The sequence below is a fragment of the Callorhinus ursinus genome, unplaced genomic scaffold (genome assembly GCF_003265705.2).
Source record: "Callorhinus ursinus isolate GAN/ISIS: 27379988/994484 unplaced genomic scaffold, GSC_fseal_2.0 scaffold18, whole genome shotgun sequence".
NCBI classification, from domain to species: domain Eukaryota; kingdom Metazoa; phylum Chordata; class Mammalia; order Carnivora; family Otariidae; genus Callorhinus; species Callorhinus ursinus.
The window spans coordinates 1,301,808-1,326,402 of record NW_027397080.1 but is presented as its reverse complement, the minus strand read 5'-3'; the positions used below and the strand labels follow the sequence as shown (position 1 = coordinate 1,326,402).

The 24,595-nt window shown below is 40.0% G+C and overlaps 1 long non-coding RNA gene across 5 annotated transcripts in view; it reads left to right on the top strand.

Moving 5' to 3' along the window:
* The window catches only part of LOC141374402 (uncharacterized), a 71,086-nt gene that overhangs the window by 38,726 nt on the left and 7,765 nt on the right, over positions 1 to 24,595 (top strand). For 3 of the 5 annotated variants that reach the window (XR_012381244.1, XR_012381245.1, XR_012381243.1), the window contains one exon: positions 17,975 to 18,158. The exons of the other annotated variants lie outside the window; for them this stretch is intronic. This is a non-coding gene — a long non-coding RNA (uncharacterized lncRNA). The remainder of the gene's footprint in view (positions 1 to 17,974; positions 18,159 to 24,595) is intronic. 5 annotated transcript variants of the gene reach the window in all.

The window sequence follows — 24,595 nt, the reverse complement described above, 5'->3', positions numbered from 1 at the left end:
TACAGTGAAGAAACTTGGCAAACGTGACCTTAACCACATGATGAAAGTTAACATCATCAGTGATGTCAACTGACTATCATTTACCCCTGATGGGATATGCAGAGAAGGGCATCAGCTCATAAATGCAGTTTAATCATGAGAAAAACATTAGACAAACTCAGATTCAGGGACATTTTACATAATGCTTAGCCAGTACATCTCAAGACCATCAAAGTCATGAGAAACAAGGAAAGATTAGGAAACTGCCATATACCAGAGAGACTAATAGAAGTTAGGGACTCCTGGGTGGCTCAGTCAGTTAAGTGTCTGCCTTTGGCTCAGGTCATGATCCCAGGGTCTTGGGATCGAGCCCGCATCGGGCTCCCTGATGAGCAAGAAGCCTGCTGCTCCCCTTGCTTGTGTGTGTGCGTGCGCGCTCTCTCTCTCTGATAAGCAAATAAAATCTTTTTTTATGGCAAAAAATTAAAAATTTAAAATTTAAAAAAAATTTTTAAGTCATAACAACTAAATGCTCTGGATTGAAACAGAAAGAAAACGTTAATAGGAAAATGGGTGAAACTCAAAGTCTTGCATTTGGCTAATTATAATGTACCAATGTTAGTTTCTTAGTTTTGACAAATGTACCATGGTAATTAATGTAAGATGTTAACAATGGGGGAAACTGAGTCAGGGGTATACCGGAGCTCTCTGTACTCTCATTATAACTTTTCTGTAAATCTAAAATTATTCTAAAATAAAAGTTTATTTTAAAAAATAGCATGATGTTGGCATATTTATACACATAGAGCAATAAGATTGAAGATATTGCCTAGAAATAGATTTAGTATATAAGAATATAAGAAAAAGAAGGTATTATAAATTCTGGGTAATATATATTATTCAACAAATAAGGTTGGACCACAGTTTTTCAGCAATTTGAAATGAAATCCAATTTGACACTTCCACATATTCATCTATGAATAATCTATAAATATTTATTGAGCACCACCTATATGCCAGACATTATGTTAGGTATTAATACTGCTCCTGCTCTCAAGGTACTTACAATTTAATGAGAAATGAGACATGAATAAGTAATTAGAAATGTAATTATTGTAAAGAGAAAATTCTGAGTGTTCAAAAGGGTTCCTAACCTAGTACAAGGCATCAAGGAAGTCTTAGACTCAGAAAGTGACATTTAGGCTAACATCTAAAGACTGGCAGAAATTAGTCAGATAGCAAGGGAGTGAAGAGTATTCTAGGAAGAGAGCACAACCCAAGTAAAGACCTGAGATGTATGAGATGACCTAAGGAGAATGGTTTGTGTGGCAAGAAAAGAGAAGAGCTGAGGAAATAGTCCTAAGGTACTCTTAACACTAAAGAATGAATGGTGGAGGGGCGCCTGGGTGGCTCAGTTGGTTAAGCGACTGCCTTCGGCTCAGGTCATGATCCTGGAGTCCCGGGATCGAGTCCCACATCGGGCTCCCTGCTCGGCAGGGAGTCTGCTTCTCCCTCTGACCCTCTTCTCTCTCGTGCTCTCTATCTCTCATTCTCTCTCTCTCTCTCTCAAATAAATAAGTAAAATCTTTAAAAAAAAAAAAAAAGAATGAATGGTGGAGGAAGAGCCAGGCTTAAGACAGAGAAGCAGAGATGTACAGGGAACTCCAAAAGAGAATGGCAATATTAAAGCCAAGAACAGAAATTGTTAAATGCTGCTAAAGGTTATAGTGTCCTTTGGATTTAGCAACATGAGATTATTAGTAATCTTAATAAGAGCATTGGAATGATAGGAATGAAAGCCAAATTAAGTGGTTTGAAAAGGGCAAGGAATAGAACTTCTGGTTTGAAGATGGCAAAATGATCAGTTATAGCAGTCTTAAAAATGCACTCCTTTCACCAGACTGAAAAATGCATTGGGAAGGGAACACTAGCATCCCTGAAAGGCTCTGTATTGCCATTCTCTGCAAGACAGTGGGAAATGCTGTCATTGAAATGGGCTTCCTGAATTCAATGTGTGGTAAGAGTGATGGAGGCCAAGGGGAGCACTTAATTGTTAAGAGATAAGGCAGGCATCTCTCGTTCTGGTGTGCATGGGGGCAGGGGGCGCACATGGGCAAAGATAACCAGGGCAGGGCACTTTTACTTGGCAGAAACAATACACCTTCATTATCTTGTCTCAAGTCTGTGTCAACTCTCCAATTCTCTGTCATAATCTAGACTGTATAGAGACTTTGATCATATCATCTTTCCATATTATGTAACCAACTTCCATAGGTAGTTGATTCACTACCTTGATAACATCTTGCTGACTATACCTAATGAACAGGAAATTGCTTAACAATTACCTTAGGGGGCGCCTGGGTGGCTCATTCGTTAAGCGTCTGCCTTTGGCTCAGGTCATGATCCCAGGGTCCTGGGATTGAGCCCCGCATGGGGCCTCCCTGCTCAGCGGGAAGCCTGCTTCTCCCTCTCCCACTCCCCCTGCTTGTGTTCCCTCTCTCGCTGTCTCTCTCTGTCAAATAAATAAATCAAATCTTTAAAAAAACAACAACAACAATTACCTGGAAGCCTTTGTAAGACATGGGCATGCCAGAGGGCAGAAAATAAACATTATAAAAACTAAGGAGACTGTTACATTGATGAATTTTCCAGGAGTCTAATAGTCTGAGGCATGTAAAGATATGAAATGGAGAGTAGCAGAGGAATACCATTATTCTCTGAAGTCAATTACAGCCAGATATGTGAGAAGGCATGAAAGCCATAGTAGCTTCCTAGAGAGCTCTTGAACACTGTCTGCTTCTGCTTCACTACTGCAGACTAAGACAATTGGCTCTCAGGTTCTTGAGAATTATGGCACCTTCTCAGCAAGCTCTTGAGAACTACTCATTTCTTGGTAGGACCTGATCTTTGATGGTGGTTTCTCCAACCTTTACTCTTCTGCTCTTCCAATGGTTGTATAAGCCCCTAATTCATATATTAAACCTTCATACCTAGAAAACATAAAATGGTTCCTGTTTTCCGATCCAGCCCCTACTTACACAGAAATCTAAATGTCTTTTTAAAAAAGATTTTATTTATTTATTTGACAGAGAGATAGAGAGAGAGGGCACAAGCGGGGCAGGGGGGCACAGAAGAGGGAGAAGGGAGCTGATGCAGGGACCCTGATGCGGGGCTCAATCCCAGGACTCTGGGATCATGACCTGAGCCAAAGGCAGTTGCTTAACCAACTGAGCCACACAGGAGCCCCCAGAAATCTAAATTTCTATGTGGTTGTGCAAATTTACTGTGCTACTGACTATTTGGGTCTCTTCTTTTATGAATTAGCTATTATTATTTGTCCATTATTCTATGGTTGGTGTTAATGGTTAGTTTTATATGTCAACTTGACTAGGCTACAGTACCCAATTTTTTAATCAAACACTAATCTAGGTATTGCTCTGAAGATGTTTTGTAGATGTGGTTGACATCAACAATCAGTTGATTTTAAGTAGATTACCCCCATTGATGTAGTAGATATCATCTAATCAGCTGAAAGGCTTTAAGAGCAAAATCTGAGCCTTCCCAGAGAAGAAATTCTGTCTCAAGAGTGCAAAACTGCAGCATCAACTCCTCCTTAAGTTTCCAGCCTGCCTCTGTCTCTCTCCTCTCCAATATCTTCCATATTGGTTCTGTGTTTCTGGAGAACTCTAACTGATGCGGATTTATACAGATTTTGGTGTTAGAAAGTAGAGCACTGCTGTAACAAATACCTAAAATTGTAGAAGTAGTTTTGGAATTAGGTATTGGTAGAGGCTAGAAGAATTTTGAGGCACATGATAGAAAAAGCCCAGATTGCCTTGAAGAGACTTTTTTGGAAATATGGAGACTAAGGTGCTTCTGGTGAGATCTTAGAGGAAATGAGGAACCTGTTACCGGACACTGAAAGAAAAGCAATCCTTGTTATAAGATGGCAAACAACTTGGCTCAATTGTGTTTTACTGTTGTGTGGAAAGTAGAAATTGTAAGCAATGAACTTAGATATTTAGCTCAAACAATTTCCAAGAAAAGTATGGAAGGTGTGGCCTGATTTCTCCTTATTACTTATAGTAAAATGTGAGAGGAAATAGATAAATTGAGGAAGGAATTATTAAACAAAAAGGAACCAGCACTTGATGATTTGGAGATTTCTCAGCCTATTGAGATAGTGTGTTCTGAAAATAGAACCAAGAGTGTTGCTGGATAAACTTTTGCTGAGGAGATTAAATTTGTGACTTATGGATCTAATCAACTATCTCAGCAGAATCCAGGAATAGAAATGGGTTCTCCTAGAAGGATCTTTGGAGAACCCTCTTATGTAATGATGTGGATCCCCTTGACATATATGGAAGATCAATACAGTTTTTTGAGAATAGTATATCAGCAGAAACACTGCCAGTTTGGACAGAAGGGACCAGAGACAGAACTAAATGAAGGAAGGCTGTCAGACTTCAAAGATTCTACCAGCAGGAAATGAGTTGTACTCAATTGCAAATATGTGCTATGCCTCAAGTAAAAGGAAGAATGACTCCAAGGGCAGTACTGTAGACATAGAGGCAGAGGACAAAGAGATGGACCCAGAGGCACAGGCTAAAGAGGCCTCCTCCAGCCCAGAGGACAGATCAAGCCACAAAGAATGATTCTCAGGTCTCGAAACCAAATGGAATTTCCCTGCTAGGTTTTGAACTTGCTTGAGACAACTAGTTTCTCTTGTTCCTTCCATTTTCTCCCTTTCAGAATGGGTGTATCTATCCTATGTCAGTCTCACCATTGTATTTTGGAATCAGACAAATTGTTTTCTAGGTTCAGAGGTCCATAGATGGAAAGGAATTTTGTTCCAGAGTAGACCATACCCAGAGTCTCACTAATACCTGATTTACATTATTTATATTATGAGATTTGAGGTTTAGTGTTGATACCAGAATAATTTAAGACTTTGGGGGATGTTAGGATGAGATAAATGTTTTTTTGCATATGGAACAGATGTGAATTTGGGGGTTCAGATGGCAGACTGTAAGAGGCTGACTAGTGTCCCATCAGAACCTCAAATGAGACCTTACTTGTAAGTACAGTCTTTGCAGATGTAATCAAGTTAAGATGAAGTCATACTAGATTAGGGTGGACCCCAAATATAATGATTGGTGTCCTAAGAAGCCCATGTTAAGATACAGACAGAGACAGGGAATAAGGGCATGTGAAGACAGAGGTAGAGATTGGAGTGATACAGCTATAAACCAAGAAATGCCAAGGATTGATGGCCACCACCAGAAACTAGGAGAGAGGCATGGAATGATTCTCCCTTAGAGACATTAGAAGGCATTAGTCTTGCTGACACCTTGATTTTGAACTTCTAGCCTCCAGGACTGTGAGAAAATAAGTTTCTGGTTTTTAAGCTATTCGGTTTGTGGCAATCTATTACAGCAGGCCTAGGCAACTAATACAGTCAGCATTAGGTGTTGATTGGTACTTCTTCATTATATTATAAATGTATATCTTTTGTTGGATATTTGGGTCACAAGTAATTTCCTCCAATTTGCCACTTAGCTGGGATTTGGAAGCCCTGTCTTAGGACATGATGAGAACTATCTTATATTAGGAAGTTTTACTTAGGTTTTTATCCAAGTGCTTTTTGTGTCCTGTTTAAGAAATCCTTCATACTTAGGGCGCCTGTGTGGCTCAGTCAGTTAAACATCCAGCTCTTGGTTTCAGCTCAGGTCATGATCTCAGGGTCATGAGATCCCTCTGCCCCTCCTCCTGCTCGCTCTCTCTCTCTCTCTCAAATAAATAAATCTTTTTAAATATATACAAAATAAAATTAAGAAATCCTTCATACCCTGAAATGAAGATATTCACCCATATTTTCTTGTAGAAGTTTTTATGAATGGTATAAGATTGTAATTTTCTTCAATCAAATGCTCCAGCACCATTTAATAAACCACCTATTCCTTGGCATGGAATTTCATCTTCATCATTTATCACATTCCATATTTGAAGAAGTCTATTTTTGGTCTCTTCTGTTCCATAGATCTATTTGTCTATCTTTGCACCTATAATACATTAATGACAATAATTTTATAGAAGTGGTTCTCAACCAGGGGTGATTTTACCTCTCAGGGGACATTTGGCAATATCTGGAAACATTTTTGGCTGTTAAAAACTGAGTGTAGGGATGTATTACTGGCATCTAGAGGGTATAAGTTAGAGATGCTGCTAAACATCCTACAAGACACAATACAGTACCCCCACAACAAAGAATTATCCCACCCCAAATATAAATGGCACCGAGGTTGGGTTTTTTTAAGTATAATTTTTAAGTATAACTAACATACAATGTTGTATTAGTTTCAGATGTACAATATGATTCAACAAGTATATACATTACTCAGTGCCCATCACAGTCAGGGTACTCTAATCCCCTTTATCTATTTTATCCATTGCCCCACCCAACTCCCTTTTGGCAACCACCAGTTTGTTCTCTGTATTTTAAGAGTCTGTTTTTGTTTATCTCTTTTTTGTGTGTTCATTTGTTTTGTTTCTTTAATTCCACATATGAGTGAAATCATATAGTATTTGTCTTTCTCTAACTAACTTATTCTGTCTAGCATTATACCCTAGGTCCATCCATGTTGTTCCAAATGGCAAGAGTGCCTGAGTAATATTTCATTATATATATATATTATATAAATATTCTTTATCCATTCATCTATGGATAGACACTTGGGTTGCTTGCATGTCTTGGCTATTGTAAATAATAGACAGCCCTGCTTTATAGGAGACTTGGAATCTAATAGGACAGTACATTATCTCACTGAATCCTCACAATAACTCTATGTCATAGGTACTATCACTATCCTTACTTTACAGATGAGAAAACTGAGGCTCTGAGGTTGAGTGACTTGTCCTAGATCATTTGGAGGAACTTGGATAAAAACCTAAGTAAAACTTCCTAATATAAGATAGTTCTCATCATGTCCTAAGACAGGGCTTCCAAATTCCAGCAAGTTGTCCATTGACTGATTTTATCAGAAAACTCACTGTATATCCTTTATGAGCCAACCTGGGTTAAATGGTGGGAACACCCAGAAAGCCCCTGCCCTCATGGAGTTCATAGTCTAGTGGGGAGATAAACTTGGGAACAATCTCTCCTAAAAAGGCTTTTGCAGAGGGTAATCATCACTTTAGTTTGCTATCACAGGACACCCTTCAAGGAGGGATGCCTGGGTAGCTCAGTTGGTAAAATGTCTGCCTTCAGCTCAGGTCGTGATCCCAGGGTCCTGGGATGGAGTCCCATGTCGGGCTCCTTGCTCAGCAGCGAGCCTGCTTCTTACTCTGCCTGCCGCCTCCCTGCTTGTGCTCTCTTTCTCTGACAAATAAATAAATAAAAATCTTTTTAAAAAAATAAATAGTCTTCAAGGAAATTTGTCATTCTAAATCCCAAATTTTGTTTAAAATATGAATTTTAATCTATGATGGAAAGGGTTTGTTAGGCAAGGTTCAATTTTAACCCAGCCCCTGTTCAAGTTATTGTGAATTCGAAATAAACTTATCTAGTAGAACTTTACTGTGTTTAGGGGTATACAAATGTAGGGCAATAACTGTAGAAAAAGGTGTATAAAGATTGAACAGCAATGTTCATGAAAAGACCAACAACTAAATCTTTTCTTTTGTTTAGAGAAAATACTCATCAATTGTATCTGAATTAATGGCAGGGAATCTGTGATAAAACCACAGAATGAAAGTTAGTACCATTTAACCTCCCTCCCTCCACCCACCCCAGCTTTTTAGAAGTTTGGAAGGAAGGCCTGCAGGGTCATTAAATTCTCTCTGTGGTAGCAGGATGGATGTGTTAGTCTCAAACCATCCATAATAGATGGGTGTCTAGTCTAGCCTTAGAAATCTATTCATATGGTGATTGCTACACAGCCTCCCTCAGCAGTTAAGTGTTTTTAGAATTTTAATATTTATTAAATCCAAGCCTCATCAACTTATTTCCAAAGCCCAGATAATGGCAGGCAAGATTTGTTGTAATTGATTCGTCACCTGTCTGCCCCTTGCCAGGTTCTCATCTTCCATGCCAGGCACTTTTCAATGTCAAATGACTTCCTTTCTCTCCTAATTGCCAGACTTTCTTCTACTTAGTATTACATCACCTCTACCCTCCTCTCCTCCCATTTGTGCCTCACCTCTCCCTTCCTGGGTGCTTGACTCTCAGTCTCCTTTAGATCCAATTCTTGGAAGAAGAGCACTTCTGATTCTAGCTGCTGGATTTTGCAACTTTTCCATTACCTGCCTTACTTTTTCTGAACAGTAATGCTTTAGGCATAGGATTAAAATATCTAATTGTGTGTCACTGCAGCTGGCGAAGGGAAATTAATGCCCATTTAGTACTGTTACATTCCTGAAAATTAATCTAGCTTTAAAATTTTTTACCCAGAGGGTGCCTGCGTGGCTCAGTTGGTTAAGCATCTGCCTTGGGCTCAGGTCATGATTCCAGGGTCCTGGGATCGAGCTCCGCATGGAAGCATCTGGCTCCCGGCTCAGCAGGGAGTCTGCTTCTCCCTCTCCCTCTGCCCCTCTCCTTGCTTGTGTGTTCTCTCTCTCACTCTCCCTCTCTCTCAAATAAATAAATAAATAAATAAAATCTTTAAAAAATAAGATAAAAATTTTTACCCAGTGATACTCACATTACAAATTTAGCCATTTTTACACCATTTTCACCTGTGTATTTCTCTCTCCATCATGCACTTGTGTCCTGATCACCCCACTTCTCACCCCTTTCTCTGCTTCATCTCTCTTCTCCAGCTGAAGAGATAGGTGTATAGGAGAAGTATATTTGTAGGTCACAGAATGGAAGTTCAAGAGGGTACAATGGAATGATTGAGGAGCAAGGCAAGAAGGGAGGAGTTGAGGAGATGTATAGAAGAGGTAGAAGGGAGATTCAGAAAGGTAAGGTGATTCCAGTGAATGGGATTCACCCTGAGAGTCCCATGGAGGAAGCAGCGTTTACCCTGATCCCTATTCTCCTCAGGGCAGTGCTTTTTTTTTTTTTATCCTACCCTAGAACCTCAGGTGAATTTCTCACTTCAAGTGTCTGGAAGGAGTGACTGAACCAGAGTCATCTGTCTTTCTCGCAGATAAAGGTGTCAGGTCTGTCACTTCTGAAGAGAAGGTCTTAGGAGAAGAGCTCGGCTCCTCTGGTTTCTAGCCTGCCCTAATCTTGCGGCATCATCTTGGCCGTATCTGGGAAGTGGGAGATAAGAGTACTGTTTCTTATCTATAAAACACTGGCTCTCAGGCTATAGATCTAATTTAGATTATAATCTCCTAGAATCATGTTTAGCAATGTTACATAGGAAAAAGCATAAACCATGGTATCAGATAGACTTGGTTCAATTTTCAGCTCTGCCACTCACCAGCCATATGACTTTGAGCAAAATAGTCTCCCTATGCCTCAGTTTTCTCATGAGGATTAAAGTACCTACATCATAGGTTATAGAAGGAATTAAATAAGATGATGTATGAAAGCTTCACAACACCATGAGGGCTGACTGAGAGTGTGCCAATTTGTTCCGCATTTGTAGTCCAATGGCTGGCACAGAGTATGCCCTCAATAAATATTTGTCACAACTGAATGAGTCAGTAGGCACATAACAAACTGTAACTGGATACCCCTTTGTCCAGGCTGATTCTGGTTGATGATAATGATACTCTGCTCTGACGCAGTCTAAAGAAAATCACTACAGGGGTTCCTGGGTGGCTCAGTCGGTTAAGTGCCTGCCTTCGGCCCAGGTCATGATTCCAGGGTCCTGGGATTGAGCTCCACGTCAGGCTCCCTGCTGAGCGGGGAGCCTGCTTCTCCCTCTCCCTCTACCTGCTGCTCCCCCTGTTTGTACTCTCTCTCTCTAATAAAAAATTTTTTTTTTAAATCTTTTTAAAAAATCGCTACAGCAAATCCAGGGAGAGTGGCACACTAGTCTAATGTACCTGGGGGATTGCATCATGTCCCATGAGCTAAAAGAGGCTTGTGTGAAACAAAACTTTCAATAGTATTGATTGTGCTCATTGAGGAGTTTAATATAGTGCTTCTCAAACCTTAATGTGCCTCCAAATCACCTGGGGATCTTGTTAAACAGCAGACTCTGTCAGTGCCATCTTTCCATGTGTATAATGGTGCATATCAATGTCCTGACTGATGCTCTCAAGAATAACAACAATGCTGAAGAGAGGCAAACACTAGGTTCTTATTAGGCCATGCTCCAAAGTCATCGTCCAGTTTCTAGCTGTGATGCTGAAGCATAGTTATGTTGGTGAATTTGAAATCATTGATGATCACAGAACTGGGAAAGTTGTCGTGAACCTTATGAGGTTAAACAAGTGTGGAGTGATCTAGAATATGATATGCAATTCAAAGATCTAGAAAAATGGCAGAATAACCTGTTTCTATCCACTTGGTTTGGTTTCATTATACTGATAGCTGGTATCATGGACCATGAAGATGCAAGATGAAAACACACAGGAGGGAAAATCCTGGGATTCTTTACCTAGGGATGTAATACATAAATGCAAATGAATGCCTCAGTGCGTGGGGCGGGCGGGGGGGCGGTGCAGAAAGCAGGTTTTGATTCAGTAGTTCCAAGTGTAGGCCGGACAAGCTCCCTGGTGATACTGAGACGCCTGGCTTCAGGGCCTCATTTTGAGCAGCAGGGGTCTAACACAGAGGTCAACAAACTTTTTCTGTGAAGGGCCAGATAGTAAATATGGTAGCTTTGTGAAATGTATGTTCTCTGCTGCTACTACTCCACTCTGCCAGTGTAGCACAAGATCAGCTGTAGACAACAGAAACAAATGGCTGTGGTTGTGTTCCAATAAAACTGTATTTACAAAAACCAGGGGCAGCCTGGATTTGGCCTATGGGCTGTAGTTTGTCTATGGCTGGTCTAATATAGTTAAAATCAGTATATCATTCTTATAATGAACATCAGTGAGCTTGTCTCCTGAGCTCCCAATAATTCCCCCATGCATGATAACTTGCCCTTACTACAGATCCACCCTCCCCCTATCCACAATCTATATGATTTCAGGAGAAGAGCACCCACTGCCAGGTTCCCACAACAGGACTCTGACTCCAGACTCCAGCTGACTGGTTGAGAGTAGGTAGTGGCACAACTCTAAGAGGCATGATTCACATCCTAGTCTAGAAAATGTGCTCCACAGATGCCTTTTGCCTAGAAAACAAAGTGAATGGCAACCTCTAGAGTTGTGGAACTTAGCTGAACTGCGCACCTGACTGAAGTGGGCTACTTATAGTCTTTCCTCAAGATTCTGGAATTGAGTCTAGGAGATTCTGTTCTCTGAAAGGGAGGGTATGTAAGTGGAGATGGAGTCCCTTTTTTAACCCTGTTGATTGTGATGCAGAGAAAGTTAGTAGTGAAAAGGAATGAAGCAGATATTCAGAGAGAAACAATAGTGAGAACTGGTGAGAGGGTTTCCCAGGTTCTCTATAGCACTGCAGTCCTTGGCTCCAGGCCATTTCTGAGATCCAGATGCATCCTTGCCCTTGCATTCTATGAAAGGACCTGTATCCTTATATAAATTCATTTTTCTTTTGCTTAAATCCAATAGAATTCTGTTACATGGAAACAGCAGTCCTAATAGCATTAGCAAACAAAAGAGTACTTCAATAGAAATCAAGTTTGGTAGGATTTTTTTTAAACCAATATACAGATTATTTCAGGAGCACATATTTTTGTTTGAAACTGGATCTCCCTGACAATAAAGTATGTGGAATTTCATAAATATTAAAGTACATCTATATTCTAATAATAATTGGGAGAATGCCTGGGTGGCTCAGTTGGTTAAGCATCCGACTGTTGATTTTGACCCAGGTCATGATCACAGGTCATGAAATTGAGCGCTGTGTTGGGCTCAGCACTGAGTGAGAAGCCTGCTTGAGATTCTCTCACTCCCTCTGCCCCTACCCCCTACCCCCACCCTGCTCACATGTGTTCTCTCTCTATAAAAAAAAAAAAAAAGTTAAAAAAGTAATTTTGTCAGTTGTAGAGTAATTCTCAGTCCCTTGCTCTTCAGTTAAAGTCCAGTGGCAGAGGGGCACCTGGGTGGCTCAGTCGTTAAACGACTGCCTTCAGCTCAGGTCATGATCCCAGGGTCCTGGGATCAAGCCCCGCATCGGGCTCCCTGCTCAGCGGGAAGCCTGCTTCTCCCTCACCCACTCCCCCTGCTTGTGTTCCCTCTCTCACTGTGTGTGTGTCTCTCTCTCTCTGTCAATTAAATAAATAAATAAAATCTTTAAAAATAAATAAATAAATAAATAAAGTTCAGTGGCAGAGGAAAAAAAGAAACAACTCCTTGGGGCAGGAAGGGTTTATTGCAAGGTATCAAATGGCTTACAATATTGTTAGATGGGCTGAAGAAACTGAGTCTAGGTGATCTTCCAGGAACAATTTCTAAGCCACATGGCAGAACTGAGCTATAAAGGACCTGGTTGCTGCTCCTGCCAAGAACAAGAGGCTACCTGCTGAATCAGGGAGTCACCAGTAGTAGCCACAGCTCTGGAATCATGCCACCTTTTCCACATCAGGAAGCTACCTGCCAAATGAAGGAGCCATCACCTCTGCTTACAGGTCTAGACCAAGCTGCTTCCCTTTAAACCATCAGGACCAGCAAGACAGATGCCTCAACTTTCCCTTTCTTTCCCCTCTTAACTCAGTTCATTTTCAGGTCCCAGGTGCATACATTTGATTGAAGGAACCCAAATCTCATTCAAAACCCTAGCAGCAAAAGACTCTGGAAAATGTAGTTTTAAGCTTTTTAGTTTTCAGCATTCCAGGAAGACACACTATAATAAGACTAGAACAGATGTTGAATAAGCCAGTCCACAGAATCAGCCACACCCCTAATTGACCACACAGTTGTAAAACAAAAATTATATTTTTGTGAAGAAAATTTAAATATGAGCAAACAAACAATAACACAGTAGCTCATTGCATTTGTCTGGCTGATGTTAGCATAATTCAGACTTTCCCTATTTTCACCAGATAGTGTTAGTTATGCATTTATTCCTACTTAGGCATCTGGAAAAGCTTTTAACATCTGAATGATTATGATGAGTAAAGAGATTTATTCATTCATTCATTTATGCAACAAATATGTTTTGAATGCCTGCTAACTGCCAGGCATTGCTTCTGTGCTGCAGCTACAACAGGGACAAAGGATGTTACATCTTACCAGGTCAAGATTCCCTGTGAAAATTTCCTCCATCCTCTGTGAGGCTGAAAGGATTCAGGAGGTTCTGTTGACAGAGGCAAAGACAAAGCAATTGCATTGGTGGATGATCCTTCAATATTTGGCCTTTTAAATCCAATAGGTGCAAACCTTTGGTCAAAGATGCAATGTAGACCAACTTTATTGACTTAAAAATTGGGTAAAAATCTAGAAATTTAAGATTTATTAAAAAAACTTCTCTTGACCAAAATTTCACCATTATTTGATGATCCTTAATAATTTTGTCTTGTCTGCTTTACTTTTATGCAAACTAATCTTTGGTAATATGTTGTGGAAGAGCAAATATAATTAATCTTTACTTGTACTAACATCACTCAGTTAAACATCATCTTTCAGGGTTCAAATATTTATGCTGGCTTGTTTGTATTTTTTACTCCCCCTCATCCATATGAAAATTCATCCATTTTCATATGGATGAAAAACTCTATAAAGTCAAATACAGAGAAAAGTCAAAACAAAGTTTCAGACACCTGTTAGAATCATGACTGATAAAATTACTGATTGGTGCCAAATTAAAAAAAAAAAAGGAAACAAAGAAGTGCTCATGAATTTGCTGATTCATTCACTAAATAAGTATTTATCGAAACCTATCATATATTAGTTATCTATTGCTGCATAATAAATTGCCCCAGAACTCAGAGGCTTAAAACAACAATAATCATTCATTATCTCACAGGAAACAACTTAATGGGGTGGTTCTGGCTTAGATTCTCTCATGAGGTTATAGTCAGATGTCAGCCAAAGCTGCAGGTATCTGAAGGCTTGACCAGGGCTGGAGGATCCACTTTCAACATGCCTTCCTCCCCTGGCTGGCAAGCTGATGCTGGCTGTTAGTGGGAGGCCTCTGGTCTTCTCCATGTGGGCCTTACCACAAAGTTTCTTGAGTGACCTCACAGCAGGGCTTGGCTTCCCCTGAACAAGTGATCCAAGAGTAAGAAAGCACCAAGAAGAAGCTGTATTCTTTCTATAACCTCAGAAAGTCTTGTACCATCACTTCTACCACATTCTATTAGAAACAACTTACAAGGTCTGGCCTCCATTCAAAAGGAGAATTAGGCTTCCATCTTGGAGAGTGTGAAAGCATTTCTGGACATATTTTAAAACCACTGTACCAATTTTGTACAAGTACTGGAATAAATGCTCAGAGACCATGTGTAAGGCCTCATGGAACTTACAGACAAGAGGAGGAAAGAGGCTTTAATTAATTTGTAAGCACATAAATAAATGTAAAATTACAACTGTGATATAAACTCTGTGAAGGAAAGGCACACAGTGTGATGAGAGAGATTAATGGGGACCTGGAGTATACCTGAAGAGTGATGTTTTAGTCAAAATCTGATGAATAAATAAGAGCATTCCAAGCAGAGAGAAGAAGATCATGTGCCCCTGTGGCAAGGAAGAACATGGCAGGATAGAGGATCTGAAAGGTGCCTGCTGGGTCTGTAGCAAAGAGTGCATCAAGTGAGAGGAAGCTGGAGAGAGAGGCAGGGACCTACCACAAGTTGAGGTCTGGTTCCAAGTGGCTGTTCCACATGAACCTGAGGGCAGATGCCTTGGCCCACCCAACCCCCCTCTGCCTACTACTTCTAGGCCAGATGCACGTGAAGCTGCAGAGCCATAGTACCATATTGTTGCCAAATCATCACGAGAAGCCTCCCAGCCATGCTTGGCCAGGGTGTACTTCTTTCAACCAAGAAACTCTCAGGCTGTTCGGCTCATGTTGTGATTGGACTCTGGGATCGAGCACCGCCCGCCCTCATGAAGGTCTCCAGACTCAGTGGAGAGTCTGCTTCTCCCTCTCCCTCTGCCCCTCACTCACACTCTGCCCCAACCCACCTCGAGTGCGTGTTCTCTCTCAAATAAACAAATAAAATGTTAAAAAAAAAAAAAAAAGAACTCCACCTTAACGTTATTTGCCCTTATAGAAAGAATTCAGGGATTTGGGGCACCTGGGTGGCTCAGTCATTAAGCATCTGCCCTTGGCTCAGGTCATGGTCCTGGGGTCCTGGGATCGAGCTCCCCCTGCTTGTGTTCCCTCTCTCACTGTGTCTCTCTCTGTCAAATAAATAAATAAAATCTTTAAAAAAAAAGAATTCAGGGATTTTAATATTTATAAATAATATATCACACATGCTTTTCATGGGAGATCTGAGAGTTGAATATAGCTTAGAAGGAAAGGAAAAGGAGAGCTAAGTTGAGAGTAGAGAAATACTGTTTCATCTCTGTTGCATACATTACTACTCTGTTTTAGCTTCCATTTCTTGTCACTTTATTCTCTTGTAGTATTTGGTTATTTCATACATGGTAAACATGGACAGCAGAATTTTTTACAAACTGATTTCTTAAAAGTAAAATGATAGAACCATTTTAGAGGGAAAAAAAAAAAAAAAGAAAGAAACTCTCAGGCTGAATCTTATCCAAAGGGGTCACCTTAACTTTCTAACTCTCCTTCCCACCTGTTTTCTACATCCTTTCAACTGACTCAGCCCTCCTTCCTTGCCTGGCTCCCCAGTCATTCCTTTGTATCTTCTTGAACTTCCATTCTGAAACCTACAAACCCCCTTAGATAGCTACATCGCCAAGCTTTTCTTGGACTAGAACCTCCACCTTCTACCTAAACTGAAGCTTATTGGTCCCTTGCGAACACCACATCCTCCAAAGCTTTTTCTCCAACCTACTGTCTACTGAAGTTTACAAAGTGAGATCAGTGTTCTTCTCACCACTACACAGTTTCCAGACCTTTACTATCTTTCCCTCTTGTTGTTGTTTTTTTTTAAGATGTTATTTATTTGAGAGAGAGAGAGAGCTAGAGAGAGCATGAATGGTGGGGAGGGGCAGAGAGAGAGGGAGAAGCAGACTCCCCACTGAGCAGGAAGCCAGTAGATCCTGGGACCATGACCTGAGCTGAAGTCAGACACCCAACTGACTGAGTCACCCAGGTGCCCCAATCTTTCCCTCTTGTAAAAGGAAAAGTATTGTGCTTTTGAGGTTTCACCCTATCCAACTATACTACCTCCTTTCCTGCCCACAAAACTATCATTTTTCAGCCTCTTGCTCATGACCTGTCATTCTCTGAAGACTTTGGCTTGTGACTCAAAGCTTCCGCTCCTTTACAACTCCTATCACCCTTCTGGGTTGTACCAGTACCCACACAGTGAAGCCATCCACTATCCTGGGCTCTCAGTTTCCTTGACTTCCCCACAGTCAGTGACAATTTTCTTCATTCCATCTCAGCCTCCCATGTTCATGGTCACACATAGAACTTGTCATCATTGGAATCTAACTACCTCCTAAATAATTTGTTCAAACATCTTCTTGAGAAGGCAAACATCACAATGGCCTCTCATTCTAGCTCATTTATTTAAGAATCTCCATGGAAGCCATTTTGGCTTTATTCGGACTTCCAGCTAATTAGTTTTGCCCATTCTGTCCATCCTCCTATGTTCCCTTATTGCCTTAAAGATGATCCATCTTTGTGATCATTCTCTTGCAAATATCCTCGACCTCTCTGCCCCTTTTTCTGGCTAGAAAATAATATATCCTCGTGGGCTCTGGGACATGGTATCTTCCTCTTTTGCCTTCTCAGAAAGCTCACTCTTGCCATTATCCCTATCCCTTACTCCCACCTCATCTTTCCTCACCCCCACTCCATCTCTTTAACTTCTCCCTCTATGGCAGAGACTGCCAGCTCTTCACCAAACCCATTTCCTCTTCTTCCTGAACACACAACTAGACTAAATTTCCCAGCCTCCCTGGCACTTAGGTATGGAGTGTGGCTCCACGTGACTGATGTTATCTGTGCCAATGTTATCTGCACTGAAGAGGTATGTGCTACTTCTAGGCCAGAAGCATAAAAACGTCCCACAAATATCATCCATGTTCTTCCCCTTTCATTGCTTGATGCAGACAAGCTTGGAATCATAGAAGACTTGTTGAAGATGTGTGAGCCACAAGAGGAGGAAGTCTAGGTCCTGAAACACCATTTGAAGGAGACCCAACTGCTTTAGATTTTTAAGTTATCAAGACATAAACTTCTATCATGTTTGAGTCATTATGAATAACTGGGATGGTTTATATAGCAGCTACTTTATCTTAACTAATACATATTTTACTGGATTATTTCCAATAAACACTCAAACATGAGCTCAGCACTCAAACATGAGCTAGAATCTTCCAACATGGAATAGGAAATCCCTCCCTTGATCTAATACCTTCTTACAGCTACTACCCCCACTGCTTCCTCAAAATTTTTCTCACCAAGGTCACAAATAACCTCCACATTGCCAAGTCCAATGGACACTTTTCAGTGGCCATCTTATTAGATCTTTCAGCAGCATCTGACTCAGCTGATCATTCTCTCCTTGAAACACTTTTTCCTACTCTCTGTGGCAACACACTCTTCTGGTTTGATCTCCTACTAACACATCTACTCCTCTTTCTTCTTTGCTGGCTCATTTTCCTTGACCTGGACTCCACATATTTTTATCGCACTTCTCATCTCACTCAAGATGAGTGAAATGAGAAAAACACTCGAATATTTTTCCCTACACAATCCCATCTATACTCATACCTTTAATAACTAGCTATGTATCAATAAGTCGAAGTTTTGTCTCCAACCTCAACCTCTCTTCTGAGCTCTGAATACTCTGTCTTTCTCATTACATGACACTGAAAACAGAACCAAGCATCCAGGCCCAGAGACACGAGAGTGAATGTTGGTGTGTCCAAATCAAACAGGACGAATAGATTGGATTAGGAGTGGAGAGGATGAAGAATCTGGAGAACACATTTTCATAGACCCTAGAGTACACAGCCTGAATGGATCACTCCAAAGGACTAATGAAACAGAGACACAGTAACAGGTATTTTATTGCATCCTTTGCCTATAATGCCCTTCCTCTAAATCAAAGAATTGATTCAGGCTGCGGGTCAGACTTGCAAATTTCCAAGAAATATTTAAATAATAGAGAATGAATTTTTTAACTAGACATTTGGGGAGATTTTTAAACATTTGAAATTCTTTTTTGTTGAGTTAGGAACATAAACTTGTATTGTGTATAATTTTATTTTTTCAAGGTTACTGTATTTTGTATATTATGTTTCAAAATATCTTAAATTCAGGATGTAAATTACAAAATCACCAATTTAAATTTTTTATATTTTTTAATTATTTTAAAATATTAAAAAATGGAGCCAATAAGCTGCAGAACCTTAAGAACCAAGTATTGTTTGCCAGTTAGTAAAAGCAGGCAAAACTCACAAATAAAAGGGGTACCTGGGTTGTTCAGTTGGTTAAGCGTCTGCCTTTGGCTCAGGTCATGATCCTGGGGTCCTGGGATTGAGCCCCAAATTGGACTCCCTGCTCAGTGGGGAGTCTGCTTCTCCCTCTCCCTCCACTCCTCCCCTGCTCATGCTCAATCTCTCTCTCTCTCTTTCTCTCTTAAATAAATAAATGAAATCTTTTAAAAAAAACCCTCATAAATAAAAGATGATGTCAACTCAGCAAAATAGATGTAATTCAACTATCACATTGAGTCCCCTGGTCTACTGGAGTTACTCTTTAATATCCGAATACAAATTACTCAAGCCACTGTCCCACAGAATGGAGAAGTTTGTCCCCTCCCAATGTTTTGTATATACTTTAGGAAGGACTCATGTTTTCCTTTTCACTGATTCTCCTGTTCTCCAACTCACAAAGACTTCCTTTGCCCAAGGCTCTTCCTAGGACCTAACCTTCCCATCTTTTCACTTCTTCTCCTCACTGTTCTACTCTCTCCAAGCTGCCCAGGCCTATTCCCCCAGCTGCCCCAAAACTCCAAATTCCTATCACTTCTTGCTTTTTTTGGCAGATCAGTTTTGCTCTCTCCAGTCCTCCTCTTCTCCAGGCATTTCTGGGCCCTCCCAAATCTCACACATTGTTTTCCTCAACAAAAAGAACCACCTACTTGTGCCATGAATGCTATTCCTCTCCTGAAAGTGAAAATGAGCCATGATTTTTTTATTTGAAGAGCAATTTTTCCCAGTAGACAGAGAATATCATTCCTTTAACATCAACATCTGCCTCTCCTGTGTACCTCAGCATATACTGTTCTCTCTGCCCCCGGAACACCCCCCCACACTCTCCCCTAATCCTCCTCATGGCCCATACATCCTATACAGCTTCGAATCTCACTCAGGCATCACTATATCCTGCACCTGGTATGTGATTGCTGACTGAATAAATACGTTAATTGTCTCCTCAACTCTCATATACAAATGGCATTCATTTCTAGAAAAGATCTTCAGGAAAAATAGACCAAAATTTACTCAGATTTAATCTAATGGGTCTTAAATTCTAAGCTACCATTGCCACCAGTTTCCAGCTACCATTGCCAGCAGGTTTTTCTGCTTTGTCTCTAAAATTTTTATTGGTTGCTCTGAGTTGAAGATCACCCAAGACTGGAACATGCTTTTTTTTTTTTTCCTTCCTCCTTCCTCACATTCATTTACTCCTTTAATTGATGTATTTCCAGTCAGAAACCCAGCTGCTTCCCTGTGGTCTGTGCAACTTTTTTTTTTTAAGACCTTTCTGGCATATTGTCATTCGGTCAACATTTGTAGGTTTGCATTTCTGCTTCTGCAAGTGGAATAGCTGCAACAGGGGCTATTGGCTAACACAATGCTTTCAGTTTTTTAAACATTCTTCTCTAGATTGTTTAGAAAAGGGCTGCTTTTACAATGTAAGTAAGAAGCAAATTAGAGAAAGGAATGCACATATTCATTCAGATTCCATCTTAAGGTGGGGACAGATAATACAATATGGCAGTGATATAGCAAAGCAAATGTTTCATCAGCCTCAGTCTTCTGCAAAATGTCATATCAATAACCTGTAATGTATTGGGTGTTCTCTTGTTCCCCTTTCAATACATTATAAATGGGAAAGATGCCTATTTTCAATATGTTTATTATTTCTTGTTCCTGAAAACATTTTATCTATTTGTACCACAAGACACAGAGATTCTTGCCTTTTTTTCTTACACAGATTTTACTACCTAGTCATAATCTGACTCTAAAAGAGGCTTATTCAAACTTGACTGTTGAGTAAACAGTAGAGTAATACAAGGCAGTGATTACTACATGGGCTTTGGAATCAACAAATACCTCTACATACTGGCTGTGTGATTTTGGATGAGTCATTTTAATTCTATGAACTCTAGGATGCTATATTATAAAATGGAGGGACAGCATATTGACTACTTCAATTAATAACTGTAAGAATCAAATGAGATTAGATTTGTGACATAGCAAACATAGAGCCTGAAACACAGCAAGTGCTTAAACAGGAGTTACTACTACTACTGTTGTTATTGTTGTTGTTGAGCCCTGTCATGAAATTTAATAACTGTATGATATTTTTTCCAGTTTTATTGAGAAATAATTGACATACATCACTGTGTAAGTTTAGGGCATACAGCATGATGGTTGATTTATGTATATTGTGAAATGATTACTACAGTAGGTTCAGCTAACATTCTTCTCATATTATTGTGGTGCTTTTATTTTTTTTTAATTTTTACAAAGATTTTATTTATTCATTTGACAAAGAGAGATAGTGAGAGAGAGAGCACAAGCAGGGGGAGCAGCAGGGAGAGGGAGAGGGAGAAGCAGGCTCCCCACTGAGCAGGAAGCCCAATGCGAGACTCAATCCCACGACCTTGAGATCATGACCTGAGCCGAAGGCAGACGCCCAGCCGACCAAGCCACCCAGGTGCCCCTATTGTGGTGCTTTTAGAATCTGAAAAATTCTCCTGTTCCCCTTAAGGTTCCTTGTCAGTTTTGATCAGTGGTGTCCCAGGAAAATGGATAAGCAGTAAATATCCTATTTCATACATGATTTGTTCATAAAATCTTGTATGAAAGTCAAATGTATGAAAATTTAACTTTATTTATCAAGGAAGGGAAAGAGATCTATTCTCAATAAGCAAATATATATGTAGATATATATATTTATATGTATATACAAATATACATATATATGTATAAATATATATAATCTCTAATTATATCCGATTATATATTTCCAGCATTTTAAAACTATTCTTTAATTTTTTTCCCTTTAAAATCAACACAAAATGAACTGAGTCAACACTAATGGGCATCCAAATAAGAATAAAGTCAGCACTTTCAGGTTAACCAAATGGAGGCCATTTTATCTCAACTGCAATATGTTTATAAGACATATACATTTGACCACCGCTATCAGCAATTTGACCTTTCCATTTTCCATTTACTTATGTAAAAGATCAGTAAAATGCACAAAAAATTCACAGTTGGACTAATAACGCTGTACCCACAAGATGGCAAAATCAAACTGTTGCTTGATACATGTAATAGAGCAAAAATGTTCACTTATCAGCAGATGTGCAAACATTCAAAATGTTTTATTTAGAGATATCAGTGTAATATACAAAAGTACAGGATGCAGGTAGCTCAAGAACTACCCCTCTGCTCTTTTGACAATTTTTCTAAAGTTAATGCCACTAATACTTTTTGCAACAATTATTCACCTGAGGATGTTAATGGGCAACTATTTGGGGGGGGCAACTCTTTTTTTTCAATTTTATTTTATTATGTTAGTCACCATACAGTACAACATTAGTATTTGATGTAGCATTCCATGATTCATTGTTTGCGTATAGCATGGTGATGGGTATTAATGGGCAATTCTTTTTAATGATGGTGGTGTAAGGGAGCAGAGGTGTAAGGGAGCAGAGAAGACTACTGGGCAGAAAATGCTAGGAAGAACAAGAACATCATGTTCATAGCCATGAAGGATTTTTGATGTTTGCAGACAGCACTAATACATGAGGTATATAACCATTCAAATATAAATTGGAAATACATATTTCATGTGCCAGTATTTGCAAATGCCTTGTTTTGATTGGGTTTTTTTTTTCTTTCTCAGAAAAACTTTCAGTTTGGAAATGTTTTTATACCAGAATTTCCCTAAACCTCACCAACCTGTAGGTACAAATGAAGTCACATTAACAGATATAACCCAAATTGTCCTGGCTCAGGCCCACATACAAGTCCATGGGCAGCTAGACTGACAGATGACCTGGAAGACTGGGTTACTTAGGAACTTGCTGGTTCATTAAACGGTTACAATGGGAACAAAAGGGCAGTAGAAAACAGAACAAGATGGCATAAGCACGGGTATTGCCTCCTGAGGGGGGAAGGGGAAGTTTAAGCTTAAGGGTATGTTGGAACAATGCAGAAAGACAATTTCCTGCAGCTAGTCTTTTGTGACACCCAGATCCTGATGGTTCAGAAAACCCAAATCTAACAAAGGTTAAGCCTAACCAATTGCAACAAGGCATCACAAGCTCTTCCCCCAGTATGTGCCATCTCCTCTTCTCCCTATTCACCCAACTCTCCCCAGTAATACCAAGTTACATATTAAGGAACATAATAAGGAAAATACCAAGTCATAAACTCAAACCATAAGCAGCATCAACTTTAAACCCAACCCAGAAACAACCTACAACAGTTTAGTGCCCATCACTGGCTGGGAGACTTCCCACACCGAAGCTTCTGGCACAGAAAATGATGTCCCAACAATAAGCACTTCTAGCCTTGAGGGAGTCTCAAATATGCTCAAGTCCTCACCACTGCTCCACAAGGCATCATGACTAGTGCTAAGACACAGAGGAACTAGAACCCTCCTATGCAGAAGCACTTTTCACTTGAGAATAATACCTCCAAACTATCAAAGCTAAAAGTCAACAACATGGGAAGCAAAAATGCTGTGAGTGGGTTATTGGGTATAAGAGTGAAATGAGCCATTCTACTTGCATACATTGATTGCTAAGACCCATGTATTCTGGCTATGGGGGAGAAAGTACCATATAATTATCTGATTTAGAATATATACCACATCCTGTAAGACAGAACCCCATTGTTTCAGAGTGTTGTCTCCCAACTTATATCAAAACTGAAATTTTAGTAATCCATTCTACCTTTTTTTAAGATTGTATTTATTTGACAGAGAGATAGAGAGCACAAGTAGGCAGAGTGGCAGGCAGAGGAAGAGGGAGAAGCAGGCTCTCTGCTAAGCAGGAAACCCAATGCAGGGCTCGCTCCCAGGACTCTGGGATCATGACCTGAGCCAAAGGCAGGCGCCCAACCAACTGAGCCACCCAGGCACCCCTCCATTCTACCTTTTTATTAGGCTATCTACTTCTAGGAGTATATAGTAAGACCAGTTAATTCCTTGGGCATGAGTCCACTGCTCGTGGACAGAATACCATGACAGTGGATAAAGCATTCTTGAGAAAGTTTACAGATGGTGGAGCTGACAGAACATTACAGGTAGTGTTGGAAAATCCATACCATATGTTTATTCCCCTGAGGATGAATTGATGACCTCTCCATGATGGAAGAGATATCATGTATTCAGCCTGCTGTCAGGTGGCTGGCTTTTCCCCCTAGGGAATGCTACCATATTGGGGACTCAGGGTTGACATCATGTTAGCAGATTAGGTACTCAAAAGTAGCAATAGTCAAGTCAGCTTCCTTACAGGGAAGTCCATGTTTTTGAGCCCATGAAGGAATTTCATCTCTACCATCATAGCCACGTTATCCATGAATTCATTAAACAAGCACTGGAGTAAATGATTAAAGGTCATAGATTTGCTCCAAAATCCTAGAGGTCTATACTGTGATTCTCCTATTGGTGCTTACCTAATGTTTTATTCACCATCCTTATTTGCTGGAGATCCTCAAATATCATTGGATCTGCTGGATTATAAGGACCAAATAGAAGAGCATCTTATTCTATGGCCTGGACATGGTTGCAGAACCTTTTCTTGCTCTGTTCCCCATTTTAAAATGGCAGCCTCATGGGTGACTCCTTAGATGATTCCAGTTCAAAATATGGTATATGTTACCTCCAAAATCAAAAAAGGCCTACCAATCATTGTGATTTGTCATGGTAGGATATGCGTCAACTTTTCTGCCACCTTGGAAAGGATATCTCAACATGCTTCAGTCTACTGGATTCCCAGAAACTTCATTGAGGTGGCAGGCCATATGGTTTTTCCTCACACTTCATCTTTATATATATCTTATAAGGCTTCCAAATTAACTGCTAGTTTCCAATCATCAGATCCAATCAGCATAATATCAACAATGTAATGGACAAGTGTGATATTTTATGGAATATCAAGACAATCAAGATCTCTGCTGACTAAAATATGGCAGGGGTTGAGAGTTGACATAGCACTGAGACAGACAGTAAATGTGTACTGTTGACATTGCT